Source organism: Oreochromis aureus, linkage group 16 (genome assembly GCF_013358895.1).
Source record: "Oreochromis aureus strain Israel breed Guangdong linkage group 16, ZZ_aureus, whole genome shotgun sequence".
Taxonomy (NCBI): domain Eukaryota; kingdom Metazoa; phylum Chordata; class Actinopteri; order Cichliformes; family Cichlidae; genus Oreochromis; species Oreochromis aureus.
In genome coordinates, this window is record NC_052957.1 from 19,788,033 (window position 1) to 19,795,793 (window position 7,761).

Below are 7,761 nucleotides of genomic sequence, written 5' to 3' on the forward strand. Positions count from 1 at the left end.
CATTTCGGTGGAAATTGTGAAGTACAGATTTCAGGTCCGGATGGTTAAAATCCCCAGCCGCAATAAAAACGCTGTCCGGATGTGCTACCAGGCTGTTATTGATGCTGCAGCTCAACTGTGCTAGCGCTAGCTTAGCATTAGCATCTGGTGGAATATAAACAGATGTAAACGGCAGAAAATTCCCGAGGGAGATAGAATGGACGGCACTTTAACACCAACAATTCCACCTCTGTACTGCACAGTTTTTCCAATACCGTGACGTTCATGCACCAAAAGTTGTTAATGTAGATGCACAGCCCTCCACCGATCTTCTTACCCGAGTCCGCAGATCTATCGGCTCGATAGGCGGTGCGGCCTGTTAGATCAATAGCCACATCGGGAATGGCGCTGTCCAGCCAGGTTTCGGTGAAGATCATGCACGAACAGTTATTAAAAGTCTGTCGAGTGGCGATCTGCAATCGTATTTCATCCAGTTTGTAACGGATTGAACGGGCATTGGAGAGGAATATGGTCGGGAGTGGTGGTTTAAACGGACTAGTCCTTAGCCGTGCCCGCAAACCTCCCCGCCTGCCTCTCTTCTGCCTCCGCTCGCAACGTCTCCTCCTACGGTTTGCTGTTGCAGGTAGCCCCGTAGGTTGCTTAACGATCTCCGGGGGGATGAGATACTCGGATGTTAATTGAAGATCTCCACGGCTTAGTTGTAGTAGATCGTCTCTGTTGTATTGAAGTAACTCTATACTGTGTGAGATAACACCCAATACCACCAAAAGTGCGAAAAGGTAGGAGCTCCGGGCCGCTGCGTCCGTGCGCGCCGCCATCTTGTCAGCCTTCTTCTGATATCTTCTCTTGACTGAGGGAGAAACTGATCCTGATTCAGTGTCCTTATCATAATTTCTCTGCAGAGTAAAGCAATAATGACACTGACACTCACTCTCCTTCATTCTGCTTAGTGTACAATCTCAGGATATGGTGAAACCCTCCATGCATGGTATGGATGGACTTGTAGCTGTGCTTGATGTCTGCATTGTTGCCTTCTGGTAGTGCAGTTCGCTCAGTTCTGACTGCTTTCCCTCTCTTTGTTACCACCTCACTACACTTCTCCAGTCCGTATGACATCACAGTGTCATTGCTGTATATCCTAGTGGTATGGATCAGTGAGTCTATGTCTCGTTCTCTCTTGGCATACGGTTTGATGTCATCGATATAGGTGTGGTGGCTGATGATTGCTTGATTGTGTAGTTGGTATCCCTAGCCAGTCTTGTTGATGATCTGGCTAAGGGGGTTCAGACCTGTGTAGATCAGTGCATCTCCTTGGTAAATTCCTTGACCACTCACTTGCTTCAAGTTGGCCTCAAGCATTGTTCGCCACATCCCCATTGAATTCCTGATGAAGGTTCTTGGGGTCCTGTGGTTCTTGTATAGTTTTAGGCATTCCAGGATCCGTGTGTGAGTCATAGGCTTTCTTATAGTCAATCAATAGGTTGACAGTACATAGGTTGGTGAACCTGGTCTTATACTCACAGATGAAGAAAAAACTTCTGTCAAACTAAGTGCTCTCAAAGTTATTAAAGCAAAGATCCTTGAGATATAAAAGCTCCTTGTATGGTGATGGATGGTTGGAACTGCTGTGCTCACAGGCAGTCATTTGTCTGAGCTGAAGCTGAGGGTATTATAGCCCGGGTGTCCTCCCTCAGATGGAGTTCACTTGCAGTTTCTGCTCTGACACTGTTCATGTCTGTCAGTAACTGGAAGGTTTTTCAGTTGAGAAGTGATCATAGATTGAATTCAGTCTCTCCATATACTGACTCCTCTGCCTGTTGTTTTTACAATCAGTGCTGCCACCCTGTGGCTGAGGGAGAGATGTCTATAAAGACAAAGTAAAAATAAAAATCAGTGTGGAGTGCACAGAGGCAGAGACATGTGACAGTGTTAAAGATGGCAACAATCTTCTGACCTCTTCTCCTGACTGAGGAGGAATCTGGACTGCATCCTGATTTAGTTTCATCAAATTTTTCCTGCAAATTAAAAGAAGTGACTGATAATGAAATCTTAGAACTCTCCAGGTGATTCAGACATAAGACAGGATAGTCTTGATGCATGCTCATCCAGGTAAGTAAATCCCAAAAGTTGATTCTGCTCATCTGGACGTAGCGTTTTCAGTGGGAGAAACATTTCGTCACTCATCCAAGTGACTTCTTCAGTCTCAGCTGACTGCAGGTTTCCCCAGCCTTATACACAGTACATTTGTGCAGTGACTGAAACTAGACCACCGAATCAACAATGGGCTGTGAGGTCAGTTCCTTGATCAAGTGAAGGAGGCCATTTACCTGAAAAGTGAAAGACCAGCTCTGAATCGAGGAGGGGGCCTAAAGGTACATCTTTCACCATCTTACAGTGCTGTGATTGCAGCTGTTCTCCAACTCGCTGTGAATGCTACTCATGGCCAGTGATCAATAATCTTTGATCAATGATTGTTGATCAATGGTCATTACAATTTGTAAATTAATGATCAAGGAACTGACCTCACAGCCCATTGTTCATTCAGTGGGCTAGTTTCAGTGAAAAAGCTACGTCAAGATAAACAGAATCAACCTTTGGGGATAAGACAGGATTAGTGAACATTATCTTACAGTGACTAGAATAATCACAAAAATCCTCTTTTTCTATTTTTTCACTTTGAGAATTTTATGACAGTAATGATTATTTATAGTGAAAATAATCAATATTTTGTTGCTGTATTTTAATATTTATCAAATTAGAGGTATGAATTATGGGCGAGGTGTATGAAAACACATTTTGAATAGCCAAAAACTGAGAAAATTGTCTTTGAAAGTGAATTTAAACACTTATGTGTATGCAGTATAATTATTGTGTGTTTGAGTCCCGTTACTGATTAATGTCAGTTCTTTAAGTATTGTTATTATTGTGGATATTGCAGTATTAGGGTTGAATTTTGGAATATTCTGTGATTAATTTTTCATCACTGTTTGCATTGCTTCAGCAGGACAGTTACATCTGTGCCTTCACATACTGATCCATTCTCAACATATTTTGAGAAAAAAATCAATTTATTTTCCTTCAGTTATGTGAGTGATACTTTTCGCTTTTTAAAAAAATATATTTTCATGAAATGAAAATGCACTACACTACTATACTATACTATTGTGTAAAAGTGCTAATTAGAGTAGCACTAAATATCAAAGCTTAAGACTTTAACACTAAACAAAATATATATTAGCACAGAAGGAAAGTCAATGTTTTAGATTTTAAAGTACCTCAGGCTTTTTTCTGATTCAACTGAAAAATGTTTGTAACATTCAGTTTTCTGTTACAGTATTTAAATTCTGCAAAGTATTTAACACACTGAAAGTCTGATAGATATTACTTGGACACAACATTGAAACAGCCTGATCAGTCGTGTTTAGATCCACTTTGTGTCACCAAAACATCTGTGACCAGAGCACTTGAGCTTGTTCTTGCACCTCAGTCCTCGATCTGATAAAGATCTGGGCAATTTTAAGGCTAGATGAATATCTGAAGTTATTTTTTGAGTTTTTTCTTCAAATTGAGTGATTTGAAGATTTTCTTCAGAGATACCTGTGACTTATTACCGGGTTTATTGTTTGACCTTGAGCTTTGTATATAGTGTGTACATTAGTTTTCACTTGTAAATAGCACATTGTAAATAGCACTGAAACAGAAGGGGTGAGCTGGCTTATTATTTTTCCTTGTACTGTTTTCTCCTGTTTATTTCAGTTAGGGAGTTAGGTGTAGCGTTTGTCTTTTGTTTGGTTTTTGTTTCACATAGGGTTTTAGATAGCACCTCCTCTCCTGACTTAGCTTGTTTTGTTTGTTATTCTGGCCTTTGTTCACCCCGGAGCTTCATTTTCAGTGTAGACAAAATAAACCACCGTTCACTAAGAAATTGGTTTTTCTGTGTATGGTTTTGGGGACCAGGGCGGGGTCACCTCCTTTTTTTTAACTCTTATGTTACGTTCCTGTACCCCTAGACTGAGGCGTAACACTCCCTGAGTCCACATGTCAAATTGTCCTTGAGCAAAATATTGAACCCAAATTGCCGTGTATGTATCTATCAGCAGTCAGTATATTATTGTAGATTTTTAATCATTTTTTGCATTTTATCTTATTCTGGGGAGAGGGAGGTCTGGGCTTCTCTGCTTAGGCTGCTGCCCCCGCGACCCGACTTCGGATAAAGCGGATGAGGATGGATGGATGGATGGATGGATCTTATTTTTTTCTGTTCCTCTTTTATTTTGTAGTCATCACTGGCTCTCAACTTTGATATTTCACTTCCTGTATTGCTGTGGTCCCACCTATGTGACTTTCTACCATAATGTGCTTTATACCTGCCTCTGTCTCTCCTCTCCTCTGTATATATAAAATACTATAATATTATAGTTATCCTTGTCCTCTCTCAGATGGACTTTAGTGGTGAGTTGTGTACCAAACCTTGATTTTAAAAGAAAGATAAATATTCCATTATTGTCGCTATACTTCGGTATTATACAGTGAAATCAGGCCAGAGCTTGCATTTCAGCAAACTAGCACACACAGATTCATTCGTGCTTTCACTCAGCATTAATTCTACAAAACATTCCAAATTCATCCATTCATTGTGAAGTTATGTGAAGCTTTTACTCACCTATAGAGGAAGACAGCTAGTGTGATGCAACAAAGAAGGAATCCAATCGCAGGTGGGAGTATGTGTAGAAAATATTGTGATGAAATAGATTCTGTATGAAATCAGCAGTGAATTAATTTAAATGGCTTGTTTGACCTTTACTAGAAGTGACTCATCTGCCTTTTTTCGCTACCTACCTTTGGGACTCTCAGACACAGTTAAATTCCATGTAATGCTGTTTACGCCACTTCTGTCTGTTATGCTACATGTATAAAGTCCTTCATCTTCAGGCTGAGCACTAAAAATAATTAGCTTTGTAGGAAACTCATGATTTATTTTCAGTCTATGAAATGAGAAATCTGAATAGGTGCGATTCAGCACAATGGAATATTGAAAAACAGATCTGTTGTTGGTCCAGGTGATTAGTGTTGCATTTTTCTCAGATGTGTTGCAAGTCAGCGTCACTGAGTCTCCTGTGGACGCCAACATAGCTCTGTGGTCGTCTTTAAGCAACATGGAAGATTGAAAGAAATAATAAGTATATTTCAGTAGAAAATCTGGATAGTTCTTTGGTCTCCTCCAAAAATGTCTAAAGCTTAACGGAGATATTCATTCAATATAAAATTATATCTGCATTTAATCTAGAAAAAAACCCCAACAAAAAACATGCTCTTTACCTGCAAAGACATGCCACACCACTAACAGCTGAATGAGGAGCAGTGCTGCTTGGTTTAGCTTGAACATCATGATCATCAGACAGTGAGAGAAACAGACCTGAACTTTACTGTCAGCTTTATGTGTATCTGAGGAGGAGCCACAAAAAAAGGAAGTGGTTAGTCGCTCTACTGCTGAGCTACAAAACTAATGTATGTAAATGTGTCACCATTTGTTCAAACAATACTTTACATGGATGTAACAAATGCAATGATTCAATTTAACTACAAATTGTCTTAATTCAAACACATTTATTCAAGAAACTGAACACAATTATATTGCAAATAATTTCTTCTTGTAATTTAGTCACTCATGTCATAAATATAAGATGCACCAGAATGAAGGAAAAGTTATCAGCTGAAGTAAAACCACATCTGCACACTTTACCCACCACATTCAGATTGTTAGCTGACACTTTACAGTTGTGCAACATGTTGTATACTCTCATATTGACATTCCCATCTATAAAAAAAATTGTGACTGGCAATAATTTTTTTGAGTTGCTCAATTTGTAGCACAACTTTGATTATTGTGCTTCATGTTTATATTGTTTGTTGCTCTATTTCATTATTTACCAAATTGGGGATATGAATTATGGTTGATATGTATGGAAACATATGACATCTTAGTTCTATTCAAGTCTTTCAGGTCCATTATAATATGAGAACTAGTGAATCTTAACAAACTCTAAATATTACCGTGACAACATATGTGGATCTATAGATCCACATACTCTTGTTCTTGGCCTAGTTACGCTACAAAACCAAGAACAAGACTAAATTCACTAAGTAGTACAAAATGTCTTGCTCAGTGAGCAGCTAGCTGTTAAAATAGCAATTTGTATAAAAACAAACAGTCTTGGTCAGCTAGGAGCTAGCTGTTAAAATAGCAGTTTGAATGAAATGTCTTCAAAGTGGACGTTGAATTTCACATTCAGTATCATGAACATTTTGGACACAACTTCCAGAATCATGTTTTTCACTTTTATTGTTGGCTAAATTCTCAGCAGCCATATTCAAAACAAAAGTAGTTAAGTTCAAATGAAGGGTGCAAAAAGCATGACACATGTCTGGAGCCTGAAGACACACTGAAGGGGAATTTAGAATTACCAATTAACGTAACGTGACTAACGACATGTCTTTGAATTGTGGGAGGAAGTCAGAGTACTCGGAGAGTACATGCAAACTCTACACAGAGAAGTCCCAGCCCGATGGTGGATTCAAACCCAGGACCTTCTTGCTGTGAGACAACAGTGTCAGATAAATAACCAAAAAGTCAAATGTTCAGATATTATTTGCAGATACAGAAAATGAAAGTTGTAGCAGCACAAATGTCAGTCCAGATCTGTTTGAAAATCACCAACAAGTTACCTGGAGATATTTATACAACAGACATAATCTGAATGAGTTTAGTTTTATGCTGGATGCTTATTATGCTTATTAAAAAATTTACATATATCCAACTTCAGCTTTATGAAAATAATCAGGTGCAAAAGGCCTAATTTAATACATTTATGACGAAAATAATGTAATAATGTAATGTATAGAAACAGAAGAAACAAGCAAAATATAAAAAACAGTCAAAATTAATATTTTTACACAAAATTTTACACGTACAGATAAAAAAGTAAAGTACGTTTCCAAGAAAACAGAAAACAATGTGATCTTTCACTTGAGCTCTCCTTCCAGTCTGTACCTTGTTTCCTATTCATCTTTTATCTCGACTGTCTTCTTGGCAGCACACTAGAAGCCCCAAATAAAAATGAGTTTCTGAATGTGCTGCCTGGCCTTTATACTGCAAAACTTTGAGGTTGTGGAGGGATCACCTATGGATCGAAAGTGTAAATAAACTTAATTTTTACAAGAACAAAGGTTAAATAACAAGCATGAGGGTAGGTAAGAGAAGATATGAGTTGAAACACTTTGTGAAGAATAAAAATCTTTGTGTGGAAAAAAAAATAAAGTTCCTCTAACCTTTCCTCTCAGCTGAACATGATACTGGACAAAACTCAAAGTCCTGATGTCATGCAGGTGCTGGTTCCAGGTCCTGGTTCACGGTCCTGGTCCAGCATCTAATGAAAAAATAACACAGAACTTTATTTTTGTTTCATACTTATATTAGGGCTGTCAGCGTTAACACGCATTAACACCGTCATCACAATTAACGTGATAAAATTTTTTTAATGCAGTCAACTGATCTGGAGCACAGAATGGACAAACTGCCTGAAATGTGTTGACAGAGACATTTCAGGGATTTTGAGTCATTCTGCACTACAGATGGGTTGATTGCGTAAAAAATTTTAATCACGTTAATCATGATGATGCATTAACGCTGACAGCCCGAATTTATATATGAGTTTATGAATGATTAAGAATTTGCTGATTGCAAAAATAATCGTTAGTCTT

General features: G+C 38.5%; 1 long non-coding RNA gene across 1 annotated transcript in view; it reads right to left on the reverse strand.

Annotated features, from left to right (window-relative positions):
• Positions 1-5,666: 5,666 nt before the first annotated feature.
• LOC120433420 overlaps positions 5,667-7,761 on the reverse strand; it is a 5,125-nt gene continuing 3,030 nt past the window's right edge. The window contains exons 4-5 of the long non-coding RNA XR_005608548.1: positions 7,330-7,427; positions 5,667-7,181 (exon numbers count right to left, since the gene is read on the reverse strand). This is a non-coding gene — a long non-coding RNA (uncharacterized LOC120433420). The remainder of the gene's footprint in view (positions 7,182-7,329; positions 7,428-7,761) is intronic.